Below are 16257 nucleotides of genomic sequence, written 5' to 3' on the forward strand. Positions count from 1 at the left end.
GTTTGGACTGCTGCACTGATGTTGCACAGTTTGGTTGAATCACTCAGACTACTCAGTGATTCCCACAGACATACCAGCTACTCTCACTGAATGACAATAGGAAAGAATCTAAAGCCCATTTCTTTACACAGATGTTGGCACCACATATTTTTTTTGTTTAATGATTAATGAACATTGTTTTTCATCCACTCTGTGTATGGAGTGGATGGTGCACTGCTTTGTGTGTGCATCCCTCCACGCACAAAGCAGTGAAGGATAATGCCCCTGTTATATTCAGCGCAGGTACAATTAGACCCATTATTATCTTTTGTCCTCCAGTTTGTTTCTGCTCGTTACGTCTGTATAATCTCTGAGCATTTGATGCAGGAACTCCTCCTGCCTTTTACAATTCACCACCTGTATCCTCCAGCTTGCTTATTGAAGCTTTATCTCAGCGTCAGGTTGGACTGGTTCATAATAGATCAAGCTACGTTTTCTGACTGAAATCTTTGCTAGATTCTATGGATTCGTTTATAAAACCTAGGGGTCTTTCGCCACATTTGCAGATAAAACCAGCCATACACTCCTGTTCAAAGATATTTGAAGTTTTTGCAGTTCATGCTGTTGGAGTGTAACCAGGTCATACACAGAGCTTCAAAGAGCCAGCAAGTAATTGAAAAGGACATTTAACCTCACACAAGTTGTTCTGTAGCTGGTCAAAGGTTTAGGACTGCAGCTAAAAGAAATTCAGACAATAAATCTAAAGGTGTCAAAACAAGAACTCCTGTTTATCACTTTAAAAAATTCATGCAACATAGTTGATGTGAATGTTTTCAGCAGGTTCTTGGGATCATTGATCCATGTGGTATAGACGGCTTCAAAAAGACCATCCATGGTCTTGAACTAATGTTCTTTCTTTTAAAACTCCCTTTTCATTCATCCCCAATTGTTAACTGGATTTGGATCAGAGGAACATGTCAAAAATAATGCAAAAGATTGATGTTATTTTCCTGTTGTTTACTTCAGCGTTGACCCAGTCATCACTGCAGAGACGAGATAATTCAGTCATGAATGATGCCTGCTGCACATCTCCACATAGTCAGCCTAGAGCTCCAGTGTTTTATTGAGGAAAAAACTCACAGGTCACTATGGAGCCTCTTCCACTGAGTTACATAGAAAACCTCTCCAATGAAATATCATCATGTCTGAAATATTGTGAATCATTAAGAGGCTCCATGCATTTTTTTCTTGATCAGACTAAAATTTTCTCCACCTTCCCCTGTTCTATGTTTGGTTCTCCTTTGCAAAGTCCAAACCAGCAACTTTGCGGGGTTAGAGGAGACGTTAGGATATTTTTTGTTTTCCATTCCCTTATAGATACCATCTTACAGTTGTTGGGCTGCAGGCAGAATGAGTAAGAACCTTAATTCAGGTAAAGAAACTTCCTATTGTCTTTAAGGACAGCTTGTCAGGCCCTCCAGCTCTGTGAAGATAAATCATTTTTGAGTCTTTCACTGAACTTTTTGTCCCAGACCCTTTGGGATATTTTAAGTCTATAGTGACTTTCATTATGTGTCCACCCTTGGCAATAATAGAGCATCATGAAAGGTCTTGCTTGTGCAGCACAAAAATCCTGTCATGCTTAAAGACAGAAACCTTTGTTTCTGTCTTTGTTGCATTTGTCATCAGGGGCTCATGAAGGCTAAGGCAACAGAAAATGACATGAAAGCCAGCTTTATGCACAAATTTGGTACTATCTTCACTCCTAAAAACACTTCATCCTCTTTTTTCTGTTTTGCCAGTCTGCTGATACACCATTAAAAACAATTTTAGAGAGTGCAGGTGCCTTTGTGACCTACAGGTGATTTTACACACATCATGAAAAACACGTCATTTTAGCCTCAGCTAAGACAATCGTTCACTTACCACGAACAAAACATCTTCTCTTGTATCTCCTCATCTCCAGTATTACATAAAACTGCACACAGCTCCAGCTCTTTTCCCCCATCTGTCCTATTTACTCTCTGCCTGACAAGGGATGATGGCACCTGTTATGCAAGCCTTCACTGCCGAGACATTGCTGTTACTGATGATGAGGGGTATCTCAGAGGGCTGTGAACTCTCAGCAGCCTGCCTTGCATTAGTGCTTCTTGACAAGGTCTCCCCCCTCAGCACTCCCTGCATGTACAAGTGCTTGCCTTTTCATTTTTCTCCTTCCCCATCCCCGCTTACCTAACCTCAGGGAAAATCTGTCTCTGGCCCCGGTGATAAATTGCTGCAATTAAGTTCAGTAATCAGCCCAGCTGAAGAAAGACTTTGGTAAGGTGGTACAAAAAAGTAGCCTCCTATGTAGAGGGGAACTAAAATACCCTTGTGATGCATGGAAGAGATTTACAATAAATTTCCGTGATAAAATATTGTGGCAAAACATATCCTTCCATTCTTTGTCTTTCACAGACCGGATTGTGAGAGTAACAGCTCCAAGAGGGGAAACTCACACATCGCTCTCCTCGACGACACACTCCAGCTCAGTCTGGAGTATCCCAAGCCAGATGATACACACAGCCTGTCTATAGGTAGATTCAGGTCTTCCTATGGATCTGAAAACCTCCTAAGGAAGGTGGGGAGGAGCCCAAAACCACTACAACTGTTTGTTTTGTACTTTTTCTTCAATGGAAAAAAAAGCTAAATGAGTGGCACTACAAGAGAGAAGCTAAATAATTATTTTAAATGTTTAAGTTTTAGCCCCACGGTATATTCTCCACAGCAAAAGGAATAACAGGAAAATCTTTCACATGACTGAAAGGTTTTACAAATTCTAACATTAAAACACAAAAAAATACATATTGAGATCTGAAACATTTGTAGCTCTTTAAAGAAAATGTCTCATTTAAATGAGCCGTTCCTGTTCGTGCTTGGTAAATCAACATAGATCAACATTTTAGTACACCAGAAAGCGATTGTCTTACAGCTCAGTGAAGCTCCGCAGAGCAGTGACCAGCAGCGACAGCATCTTCAGTCTGGTTCGTCCTATGACTTCCAGTCAAGGTTTGTTACCTGAAACACACAAAAATATTCTTAAATGAATAAAAGCGCTTACACAACAACACATCCACTCGCTCTGTCAGCGTAGAAGTTTACATATACAGATGGATGCCTTTTTTCTAGGCCAGCTGTCTCCTGCATTACTTTTTTTTTTTTTTTACCTATCGACATCCAGCAGGTGTTTTGAGTTGTGGACGTAAACAATATAAAACCAAATGTAGGGCACAGCAGGATGCTTCCACTTTTTGCCTGGCACTTTGCAACATAGTACATTCTCAAGAGGTAAGACAGAAGTAATAGTTTGGAAAAATTTATCAGTAACTTTTGATTGTAGTTGTTATAGAATAACTTTATACAGAGGCGATCCTAGCCAGTTTGCTGCCCTGGGTGAACCACCTCTCCCCGCCTCCACACTTGATTAATTATATAGAGTTTTTCAACAGAAAGGCCTGCTGGAATAAAATATAATCTTGTTCCAGTCTCCATGACTTAAGGTACCTCGGTGTGGAATGGGCCAGATTTTTGTAAATAAACAAACTAAATTATATGTGGCAGATAATAGATTCACCCTTGAAAAGTTGTCTCTATACACACAAAAAAATGAGGGCATAAAAAACATCAAGCATGCTTGTTAAATAACTTTGTAAAAAAAAAATAAATATATATATATATATATATATATATATATGAATTTTAATGCAATCATGTCAGCAAGGTTCTTATGGTTTGCAATATTTGGAGCCAAAAGAGCATTTCAAGTCTTTAAAATATTTGGTCCTAGTTCAGTAACATCCTGACATTTCATGAAACATGTGGTCATCCAATCCTGTTTGTAGAGAAAATCTGACTGCTTGCTCCTTTCACACCCACTGTACATTTTTGCTTACATTGATTTGAGTTTTAGTTGGCTGACGTTCACACAAAATTCATGATAATGAGGCTATTTCACTTAACATTCAGAGAGCTTAGGATGAAGGAACATTTTTCTATCCAAGCTTTCAAGTAATATCTCTAAAAATCATTAGAAAGCTAATACTTTGCAGGAGAGAAATACATAAATTTCCATTGCACCAGGCATATTGAAACATTCATTTAGTTTTCGATGATTCAAACCTGACAGCAAAATGAGCCACTATTTTCATTTCCTTCTTCTAGCTCAGCTAACTTCTAAAGTTTGATTTGTTTTGCTGTCATTGATTTTGACACTTGTTGCCTTCTTCTTAAGTTAAAAAAAAAAAAAAGAAATCAGGACAGATATGTCATCAGAAATAAAAATATGGAAACAAACAGTGGAAGGAAGCCAGAGAAAATCAAACATTAGACTGATGTTGGTTGTGAAAATATGCATGCATTTCCAGGTGTTCAGTGAGAAAAAAACCTAAAGCAATATGTTCATAAAAACAGCTTATCTGTCCTTAGAGTTCATTTTAGTTCATTATGTAGTAATTGGGGCAATACTGGAGTAATTTCTGTCTCATTTATTTATATTTCAACTGAAAACATTTTTCAAATACTAACTAAACCCCAAATAATTTTTTGCAAATAAATTGTACAAATTGATCCTTCAGGGTTAGAACAAGCATAGCGTTACAAATTATCTACGGTGCATACCTTCCTTATCACAACACATAGGTGGCGGAGTTCACTGTTGAATCTAATTAGATCCAAAAGTCTGTATTTTAATAACAAAACATCTAATTTTGTGCAGGTAAATGTCTATTAAGTAGCATTAATTTGCCCATTTTTTTTTAGCAAAGACTGCAAAGAGTGTGTGACTGTAAATCATTGCGCTGAAATATCATGTATTTTTTCACATCACAGGGGAAACTTGTGTCTCTTCTGCTTAGCTGAGTTGACACAAACGAACATTTAATCCAAGGGAACAAGACATAAAACTACTCATAGCATAAGCGTTCACTTTAAAATCCCTGAGGAATACTGCAGAGGTGGTCAACATATAACGGATATATTACCACAGTGATCGTTAGATTTATATTATTTTGTATGTCTTGTGAACATTTGACTTATGTCTAGTGGCATATAGAGGAAATGACCTTTTTGCTCAACCACAGGGAGGACTGGAGAAGACTTAAATTAAGTGGGACAGGAGGAGCAGAATGTGACTTTGCATCACTCGCTCTGCTTATTCCGAACGCAAAGGGAAATCAGAAAGGCAGCTTGGCATATCTAAATCACCCACACACACTTTTTGGCAGCGTTTGTACTCTGCTGTGAGGTCAAGACACCTCCACAACACCTCCATCTTTCTCCATCACAAGAAAGATGGAGTTTCTCTTCCTGGATTAATGGGTCATGGTCGTCTTCTCTCTGTTACGTCTCAATAAATTAACCCATGGCAGAAAGAGGGCAGTAACAAGAATAGGAATAAACAACTTTGACTGTGTAAATGATAGACATAGCATTAACAGAAGCCAACTTAAGTCAAAGTGTGAGGCTCGCCCCCAACGGGGGGGCACAGTGCCATTGCAGGGGGGACGCGGGAAGCGGTATAGATGAATGAAAAAACAAAAAAACTGTTACACAAAAGTGTTTCACTGTAAAGATGGTTTGTAGTGTGTTTTTTTGCAACCTGAAGTGTGAAATAAACTTCAGTGGAGTTTGAAAACAAAATATGTGTATAGGTTTATGACTGGTTGAACGATGTGTGTACGCAGTTGATTTTTTTTTCTTTTCTTGAAGAAAATCTTTGGAAACCACTGACGTAAGTGATGAAATAGATGCAAGCATTAGTTCCTTTTCTTTACCAACATAGTTCTTCTGACTGAAATACTGTTAACATTTTAATGTGGCAGAGACTAGATCTGGTTAATAATTTGTTGGGGAAGCTAAAGGTTAGGGTAATCATTAGGCTTTTCAGCCACCACTAAATGTAAGTTTTCAAAACAGCAGTGGAAGCTGATCATAAAAGAAAGCTTTGGCTGCTATAAAGTTACTATTATCAAAATGATGAAAGCATGTTTTTATATAAAAAAATAAATCTTCACAAATTTATCTTTTAAACTAAGGATATATTTTTCTTTTATTACTAGTAATGGTATTGGTTCAATGAAAATAATTTAAATGTAAATCTGCCAGAAGTGCGAATAGCTTTTTTGGTTGAACTGTAATAGAAATGAGCATCAATATAAAGAAACCCCTTTTCTCAAAGTCCATCCTTTACCTGTGATCGTCTGTCTGAGGAGAGGAAGAATCCTAAACTCTTTTAGATGGATCTTTTCAGAGGTAATCCCTGTCTCTCCTCCTTGGCAATAGTGTTGCTGCTCCCGATACAAGAGTCTCTGGGGATGAACGGGATTTATCTCTTTCTTTTTGAGAGTTGATAGTGTAATGGAACATTTTTAATGTGATCTTCACCAATAGTGTTGTCTAAAGATTGGTCAGCCGGTGTCAGGGGATAGATCTTTGACACTCAGCAGTAATCTTTGTGTTACATTTCTGATCCAAACCCAATCAGGATCAGAACTGTCCTCTTTGACATTAAAGCCATCTTTTATACCAATTGGTAAAACTATCTGTGCTGAACTCCACACAATCCTTGGTGCATATGTAAAACTTCACACCTATAGTTCAATTAGGCGCTGTCTTCCCTTTTTTGGGAAATGCCAACAAACACCTGTCAAAAGATCAGAATCTAGTTAATCTAGATTCTGGTTTCTAGATTAACCAGAATCTAGAAAAGAAAGCCAAAATTAACTGTTAGCTAGAGCAAACGTGACAGACCTTTGTACTTTTGTTCTCAACTTGCAGGGTTTTGATAAAGTTGTCACTTCTTCTCATCCAGAATCTTGTTAAAGTAGTGAGTAATAAAATGCCTCCAGGATGATTTTTTGAGGGGTAGAAAATACTGTGACAAACAAATGTGTCACCTCTCTCTGTTACTTAACAGAGAGAGGTGAGTTGTTGCTTCTTCTCCAAAAAGGATTGTGTGTTGCCTGTCTGACTTGGGAGTCCTCTATACTTTCTGTCAACAATGTTATGCTAAAGAGCTGCAGAACACTGGTTTGAGATCACGACTTCAGACAAATTTGTTTGAAAAAAAAAGGGTGACACAAGTGACAGACGAGTACACCAATGTTTTTAAAAAGAATGAAATAGAGTGTGCATTGATAGAAGTCTGTGTATGATGTCAAGAAAAAAAATACACAAAGCAGATGATGTTATTAGGTTGTGAGTTGAAGTGCATGATGTGTCACCAGAATGTCCCACAGAAAAGTAAAAAGGAGGAATGACGCTTGAGGGAACAATAGGTAGAGGTCACTGACGGATGCACTGACATTTCCTACCCATTACCAGGGTCCACAGAGTGTGTTTTCACTCTGCCCACATATATAGCTGCTCCTAGATGACATGTGCATTGGTGTGGAAGAACAGACCAGCTGTAAATGGCTCCTTATTTACAGACTAACTTAAGGTTGCCAGATCCAGGTTTAAATAAATGAAAAACTCTCCTGGAGCAAATTGTAGTGGTTGTACATCACATCATGGACGAAAAAAATGCATACCACAATGAATAAAAATGATGATGGAATACATAAAAGTATCCTTCACATGTTTTGGAAATTGCATTCAAGTTTGGCAGGAGGAATACATAGTGTGTCAGAAGAGCAGAAAATGTTGACAGATTTTGCACTGCTTTAAAATCTTTTATGCGGTAAGATGTTAAAACATTACATAAAGGACTGGTGGTTAATTCATCCACAGTTCAGTTCAGCAAACATTAAATTGGGGATGAAACATTAAACTGACTGCATTAAGTGATTTAAAGTACTCAAAGTGCAACTTTTTAGACTTCAAACAGGGCAGCATAATCCAAACAAGGTTTGGTAGGCAGGCTTAAACTAAAGAAATCCTCTTATTGACAGACGGAGTTTCATCCAAACCTTCCTCTCATCTGTACCAGTATTTTTAACCTACACTTCAGCATCATTCCCTGACTCTTTCTTCTTCCTTCTGCTGTGAACAAAGTGCATATTTAATAACCTACTATGTGTTTGATTTCATGTGCACAACCACACTATCATGCACAGTGAATGTACTGCTTCAAATAAAGAGATTTCAAAGTTGGGGTATTGATTTTGTGTGCACATTGAAGGATTTCTCCATGAGTATTCTGTTTAATTCACTTTCCTGTGCAGAGAAAAATGTCCGAAAGAAATTGATTTTTCTTTTCTCTGCTCTGTGCAGTTTCTCTTTGCTGTATAATTGCTAATTTCAGCAGAACACAGTCTGTCTATGCTTTCACATGTGTGCATGTAAGAATAGCACACAGGTGCATGTTGGCAAAATGTTGATTCATTTCAGTAATCAAATTCAACAAGTTTGTTATGTGCAGGGTGGTAAATAGTAAGTATTTATCTTATGTTAATTTTGATTATTGGGGCTCACAGCTAGTGAAAACTCAACATTAAGTTTAATCAAAATATTTAGTAAGACCAATAAAAATGATATAGCGATATATGACACTTTAGTTACAAATACTGTATGTGCTTGTACTGTAATTAATTTATTGAGATGCTTCTGTAGTCTGTTGATACTTACTGTATATATGCATCAACATGTCGATTTGGACTGTAAGGTGTGGACATATAAAATTTTGGGTGCTATGCAAGAATACTACTAAATTTTTCTCTTTCATGACAGTCAGAAATAATCTTTATTTTTCTAAAATGATTAGGTGTAATAAAACACAGTCACTAAAATGTGCTGCAGCTATGCTGTGTCTTACACTCTAAAGGATAAAAAGAACAGCAAAGACACTCTGGCTTTTCAGAAAGCTGCAATAATAAAAAATTACAGATCAAAGTGAAGCACATCATGCTCTTGAAAACAGGGGAATGAATGCGCATGCTTTTGAGCCATGTGATTGTTCTGGCTCTATCACGTTTTTATTTTGCAATGAAAGGATTTCACGAGATGCCAGATCTTACATCTCGTTGCTGTTTGTTTTGCAGAATGTTTCTCAGACTTTCTCATTGTCACAGGATCCCAACATAATTTAAAATCAGTTTTCAGCTAAGACTATTTATTTTTCTCAATAGCTCTTGCAAGAGTTGTTTTGTTCTTGTGTCATGAATTCATGACACTTCTTTTGGGCTTCTTTTGATTTCATTACAGGCATGCAAATTGGATGTCCAGGCTCCTGACCAGGAGTGCTGCCCCCGCTCATCTCTCTTCCTGTGAGACAACGTCACAAACTGGACTGGTGCCCCCAGCCTTCACTTCCTGTGGCTGTGACTCGTGACTAAGCAATCAAGTTGCAGTAATTTATGCAGCTGATTATAACGTGCATCAAATCAGTCTCTGGGTGGATAATTCTGCCACATTCATCTGTTCAAACAATGCAAGTATAGACATGATGGGGAAATCCAACCATTGTGTCTCAGAAATGAATGTGTTTTGGTCCAAAATGTGGAGCTGGACCCCAGATAAAAATTCAAATACCTCATGAAGATTCTGGCTGAAGCTGCTAAGAAAGTATCATTATCCACAGAGAAACATGTCCTGTACCGACATGATTTTATTGTCTGTTAGCTTTGACTGTAAAATATCACAGACGTTATGTTGAGACAGACGGAGTGATTGCTCCACTCAACGTAATACTTGAGGGTTTTAAAGTTGGTGGCATTTTAATTATGTTTGAGCGCCGCCACTATGGAAAACAATCTGCTACACATCATGTAGTAAACCCAGTCAGATCAACCAACCGACTCACTTTTCCCACAAATATATAAATATACAAAAGTCTTTCTGTGAAGTTACCAGTCACTGTTACCAGTGTTAAAATCTAAGATGAATTACTTTTCACTGTAATCCGTTGCAAACTGCAGTTTTCTGTCTCAATGCAGAAGCTGCAAAATCTCTTTAGTTGAGTCATGCTGCTGCAGTAAACATGTCAAAATGCTATGTTTGCCAACAATAATATGTATTACTGATTACAAGGGTGTAGACTATTTACATTGAATGTGGGGTGTAACTTACAAAAACAGCACAGAAGCATACAGGAAGATTAAAACTTCAAGATAAGGAAGTCTGGGGCGTATGAGGAAGGAGAGAAAACTTGAGGGAAATAAAATGAAAACCAGCCTTCTTATCACATTGCAAAACAGATTTCTTTTCTGTGAAAATGCGAACATGTGTGCTCTCTTAGTTGCTTTTGTCAGTCATGTTGTCTTCTGTTTCTGGGTATTTGCTAACGGACTGTTATGAGAAATCATTCTTCAGCTTTCTGTATCACACATGTCCTGTTGTTGGCTTCTTTGTACTTTTTCTGTTTCTTTGTCTGTAAACTCCCACTTGTGTTTTACTCTAAGCCCACTCTCTCAGTGGGAAGGATGGACAGACGCTGCTTAGCAAATGCTCCTGCTGGCATGGTGTTAGTTTAAGTGTAAATTTTTACTTGCGTGTGCAAGTTAACTAACAAATGGCCATTATTAAAGATGCAGCTAGATCTCAGCACATCACTGCTTCACAGCGGGACGCCTGGGAGGTTCATGCTCCAGGATTGATCACGTTTTACTTTAAAGGCACCGTTTTCTCTTTGACACAATGAGGATGTTCTGACAAACATACATTGATAACTTGCATTATTTAAAATGCAAAAGCCTTTTGTAGGCAGAGAATAAAATAGTTATTAATATATTTGATTTCAAAAGTCATATAATTGTAAGAATTGCTGATGTTTTGGTTATATTTGCACCAGATTTCACTGAGGGGATCATGAGATTTAACATTGAGAGTTCAGGAAAAAAAATAAAGTCTTTACTCAAAACACCAGATGAATAAAAAAATGTTCTCTCAGAATGTGCTGAGGTTAGTAAAGTGGTGGCAAACTGGCTGTGTGCAAAATAAGCTACCTGTTAATTTTTCCACAGAAGAAAGATAAACCGTTTGGTGTGCTGTTATTTAATATTTGATAATAGTTTTTCATTTAAAATGGAAGTTTAATAGTATAAATTGTTATTAGATTTGTTTTTCTGGTGTAATTCACATTACATTATAAATGTCATGTAGAAAATGATTTAACCCTTTTCAGCAGTCACTAGAAAAATCTGTATTGGTACCACAGAAATCAAACCCTTCTTATCATTGACCAACTTTTTCATTGCATTGCAACTTTTTACAAGTTTTCATGCAGACATGCAGGGAAAACTCCATGATGCCATGATTTAGTTTTAAGTCAAAGCATTTGGCTGGCCATTGTCACCTGGTGCTTGTTCAGGAGTAGTGATTGTGACAAAGTCAGTGACTTGGTGCAGTCAGCAGAGTTTCCTAAATTGGAAAACTTTTACCATTTCAAATAATAAATTGACCTTAAATTCACTGCTAAATAATTAAGATCAAATTGGAATGAATGTAATTGTATTTTGGACTGAACTGACCATATCCCTGTGTATAAATTGGATTTTTTTTGTAAAGTGTCTTGAGATGTAGTTTCATCTACACATTTAAAATAATGAAACGGTGTAATTTTATGTTCTGGGTTGTACATTTGTCACAGTAGAGTGGATGATGGTGCAGTGTCCAGTAGGTTACCCTGTTTAATCAATGAGGCATCGCGTCACCACAGAGACTGAACAAACAGCATGCTGAAAAAGTTCAGACAAGCCTTAACGAAGCTTAACGAGCTTTTGGCTGAACGCCTTTGCCACAGAGCTTGTTAAGCCTCACATATGCGCTCAAGTAGTCTTCTAATGAGCCAGCACTAGATGCACTATGTAATCAATTAATCTCTTTGACGAGGGCAGAAGAGAAGGGAGAAAAGGCCTTAAAAAGAAGTGCAAATGGAAAATGTGTGAGAAAAATGAACTAATCTTTATTTTCTACGTGATGTTCATTTTAAAACATGCAAATTTAAGTTTTTGGAACAAGATCTCCCATGTTTAAGATAGCCCTTATTGTCACAGTTATATGCTAACTAACAACTTATTGCTTTTTATTTAAGTGTTGTCAACAATGATGCCTTCCTCTTCAACTTTTCTCATACATGAAGGACTTTATCAGACACCAAGTTGCTAAACAACAAGCGGTACATCCCACTGCGTATAGAGTCACCTTTTCTTTAACACTTCTCCTTTTCTCCTAAACAGTCCTTCATCCTTTCTTCCTACTTTTCTCAGCAGGCTTCTTAGCAGTTTGCACCGTTTGAGCTGTTAATGTGTTAGAAGATGCTTTTCATCTAGCGGGTAATGAATGTCATTCTTTGCCACTTAGATTCGGCTGCCCGTTATCACTCACCATCTGTAAGCGTTTTTGCAGGACACTTCTCCCTTTCATCTCATAGTCAGTTCAACGCATCATGATTTTATGTAAACTTGTAGTCGAATTCACTTCTAAGGTAGCGTGTGGGAAGTGTGAATTTAGAGAAATGGCATGCAGGAGAATTTGGGTCGCATTCATCACTTCCGCTCATGTTGAGATATTGATCAGTATTAATATTCTAACATGACACGGAAATAAACCAAATAATGCAGTCAGGATTGTTTTTTTTACCCAATAATATAAAACGCCCTAAATTTAAATTGTTCACATGTAAACGAGGTTCATAGATGTGAAGGATTTCATTTTAGATCCTTTTTTTCTCTCTTGAAATCAGGGAATGATGAGTTGCTTTTGCAATCCTTTAACCTCGTTCATGTTGCCAGTTCTACTTAAATGATTTTGTAAAAATATCTAACTGAAAATATCAAGTAAAGTTGAGCTTGGTTTCACAATGACTAAACAACAATGTGTACATTATTTTTCAACATAGACCCAAACTGGTTTTGAAAGCTATTTCTGTTTAATAAATTAAATCATCATTTGAAAACTCTGTGTTTTGTACTTACTAGATTATGTTTCTCTGATATTACAAGCATGTAATTGTAATATACGTTTTGTAAAGGTCAAAATGTATATTACCAATTATTTTCTTTGCACTGTAATTTTCACTCAAGATGAACAAATGGATGAAAATACTTTTGAGTTATACACATAAATTATCATCAGAAATGTGGCTTTTGTTTGATGAGCTTTGGCTTGTACATTTGCCATTCCATAGTAAGCAACAAATAACTCAAAAACACCACAAATGTTGCATCTTTATAAAAATAGCCCGCATCAGCTTGAGCGCGTCACAACATGTCTGAGCTCAGTTTGTCAAGCTCACTGATGCAGCAGATGTGTCTGTGATTGGCCTCTTTTTTTTTTGCATCCTGTAAAGAAAAAGAGGGCTTTGGTTTATTTTTCTCCCCCAACTGCTTTGTGCCTCACATTCGTTGGTGAATTAAAAGCCTAGATTGAAGTGCAGGAGAAAAGCTTTTCATCAGTGTAATTGAGGGTGTGAAGTTTAGCAAGGGATAAATCCGCGGTGATATGGAACGTAAGAGGGTAAATAAAGGTTGAAAGAGGGGAGATAGATGAGAACATTTGCTCTGCAGGGCTTCTATGGTGCAGGCATCCGGTTGCAGGCTTATCCCATAAGTTCATAGTGCTTTACTAATGGATGCTGAAAGGATTGATCCCTACAGCATAACTGGAAAGCATGTTATCAGGCTCTCAGACAACATTAAAATAGATGTTATGATTCACTATTACATATTGTACATAGAAATGCACTTCAGATACATACAGACATAAGCTTGAGAAACCCCCTACCCCCCAAAAAACCTTAACACTAGGATGGGTGCTGTTCTATTTCGAAATGCTCACAAACTATCAAACTCTTCCGGTTTGCCTGCAAAGCCCACTTAGACAATATAAGCATGTTAAATGTGTTTGAAATTAGCCCAGGATCTAAATTACTCAGTGCATCTCTTAGAAGGAGCTCAAATAAACATCAGCAGGGCAAAAGAGATAAAAATAGATTGTTGACAGCCGTTGATGATCTTCACAAGATTTTTTTTTTTCCAACGTTCAAGTCAAACTCCAGTCTTTTCTAAAACAATCAAACAAATGTTTCTATTTTATTGTAACTTAACATTTACAATAAAACTTAACATTAAAAAATAATAAACATAGCTTAGATGTAAGTTACATTTATTTTGTTTTGAAACATCAGTAAGACTTCAGTGCAGTCGATATCACAACAGGTTGTGAGGAGCGGTGCGTTAACGTTTAGCAGGAGTAAAGGTGCATCTCTGTCAGAGCTGTGGTCTGTAGCTTATTTACTGTAAATGCTTCCTCAGTTAGCAATAAAAAACCTAGGAAGTTACTATTAGCTCGTTTTACTTTCACTTGAAATTGAAACATCACGGACAAGGCAATGCAAACTTTGTGTAATGTCACCATGATAAATAATAATTTGTATACACTATGATGACTCAGTGGAAACGACCTTAACCATTTAATAAAACGATCTACACAATAAGTCAGGTGATGACATGAAAAATGTCTATAATGCTCAAGTTCATGGTTTTAGAGATCCAGTTCAGGTTGGTTCTGATGTCTTTCCAACTTCAGTGCAGATTGAGTCACAGACATAATCTCTTGTATTTTTTCATGAACAAGTTTTGTAACACTGATGTAAACCAGGTTATATAGAAAATTATTAGTGTAGGCTATTTATAGTTGAAAAATCACCTACACATTTTTAGTCAGGAGAAAAAGTGAAGGTGGCTCATTTCAAACACATTTTGCACATGTTGTAAACGTTTCATGCTAGAGTGACTTTAAGTATGTTTACTCATAATTTGTGAGTAAAAATAAAAGCCATTGGCAGAAAGGTCTATACACATTTCTGTTTTCCTAAATGCATTTTCTATATTTAAGTTTTATGGTGAATATATTGTTGTTTGGATCTATTTATGATTAGAAACAAAAAGCTTATTTGGACAACTTTTCAAATCTGTCCCTCATCACTCCAAAACAACTTACATTTTCATTTGAAATTTATAAGGCTTGTCTTAAAGAAAATATGTAAATTTTTCATGCGATGTACTTATTTAATGAATTTTACCTTGTTTCACCTAGCACTGAAGCTGAGAAAGTAGAGTTGTGGAGTATGCCCTGAGCTATAGGGGACATTTTACATGGAGAACAGCCATTTTACACCTACATTATGGAAATAAATGGGTTAGAAGAAAGATTGTATTTGATCTGTCAAATCCTAGATGTGGAAATTAAATTGTAGATCCCCTGAAAGGAAGCCCACATAATTATGGGCTACACTGACAGGTAAAGAAATGCTCCTCTGCTTATTATTTTTAGATTATTGTGCTGAAGCTTTGCTTTATTTTCTAAACTGTGCTGTGGCTCTAAAACTATAACCACTAGATAAACACATTATAATAGCTGTTTTACACAAATCCATCACTGCAGTGTCTTATTAATCCACACAGAGAAAAAAGTAAACCACTTTTTTATTGCTTTAGAATATAGCACCTTAGTAACTGAAGCAAAACACGCAATTATGATCACATTTTCATGCGAGTGAAACTCAGAATGCCAAACATGTTTATTTTTTACCCAGACTAGGCCAGCAGACAGTCTGGCCAAGTCTTAGGTACACATATTTGCACCCTCACAGCTCAGTTCTTTGAGACATTCTTTAAATTAGCTATTTAAGCCCCACATCCTTCCTCCTATATGACTGCCTGAGTCACCACAGTTCTATTTCACCGGTCTCTGCCTGGTTGCACCTGACAGGCCACATCACAGACATATTCACCAACTCACTCATCCTCAAACGCACGCACTAGACCATACATTTTTCAATCAGATGTCCACCGCTGTTTGTGTGAGTATGTATAACTAGGTTACAGCAAGTGTTTGAACTACAGGATGAACTGAGCAAAGGTGAGCTCAGAATGTTTTACTTCACAGTATCGAATGACACTTAATGCTTTGGTCCCTTAGATGAGTCATTTCCTATTGCAAAAGGTTGTGTTTTGAAGTGATGGGGATACACAGTATACACAAGAGAGTGGTTAAAATAAATACTTTTATTTTATTTCTTTGCAGATCTTAAATATAATAGTCTGCCATCCACTTAACCTGTATGAAATATGTGTATGTCCATCTGTGGGACATGTGCTTCCATGAAAACATTTCATTGTAGAAGGAGTACACTCTGCACACTCTTTATTACGGTGGCCGACAGGTGCAAATGTGCAGCAAAAGAGAAAGCATGCAAACAAAAAAAAAAACACGCGCACAAATTAAATGCGGCAAGCAAAAAGCGAATAAAATGCAGCAAACAAAAAGAGAGACGCAAACAAAAAAGAAGACACCCCCGAA

General features: G+C 37.0%; 1 long non-coding RNA gene across 1 annotated transcript in view; it reads right to left on the reverse strand.

Moving 5' to 3' along the window:
• Nucleotides 1-2953: 2953 nt before the first annotated feature.
• LOC111611946 overlaps nt 2954-16257 on the reverse strand; it is a 46354-nt gene continuing 33050 nt past the window's right edge. Inside the window, exon 3 of the long non-coding RNA XR_002754313.1 lies at nt 2954-3036. This is a non-coding gene — a long non-coding RNA (uncharacterized LOC111611946). The remainder of the gene's footprint in view (nt 3037-16257) is intronic.

The sequence above is a fragment of the Xiphophorus maculatus genome, chromosome 18 (genome assembly GCF_002775205.1).
Source record: "Xiphophorus maculatus strain JP 163 A chromosome 18, X_maculatus-5.0-male, whole genome shotgun sequence".
NCBI classification, from domain to species: Eukaryota; Metazoa; Chordata; class Actinopteri; order Cyprinodontiformes; family Poeciliidae; genus Xiphophorus; species Xiphophorus maculatus.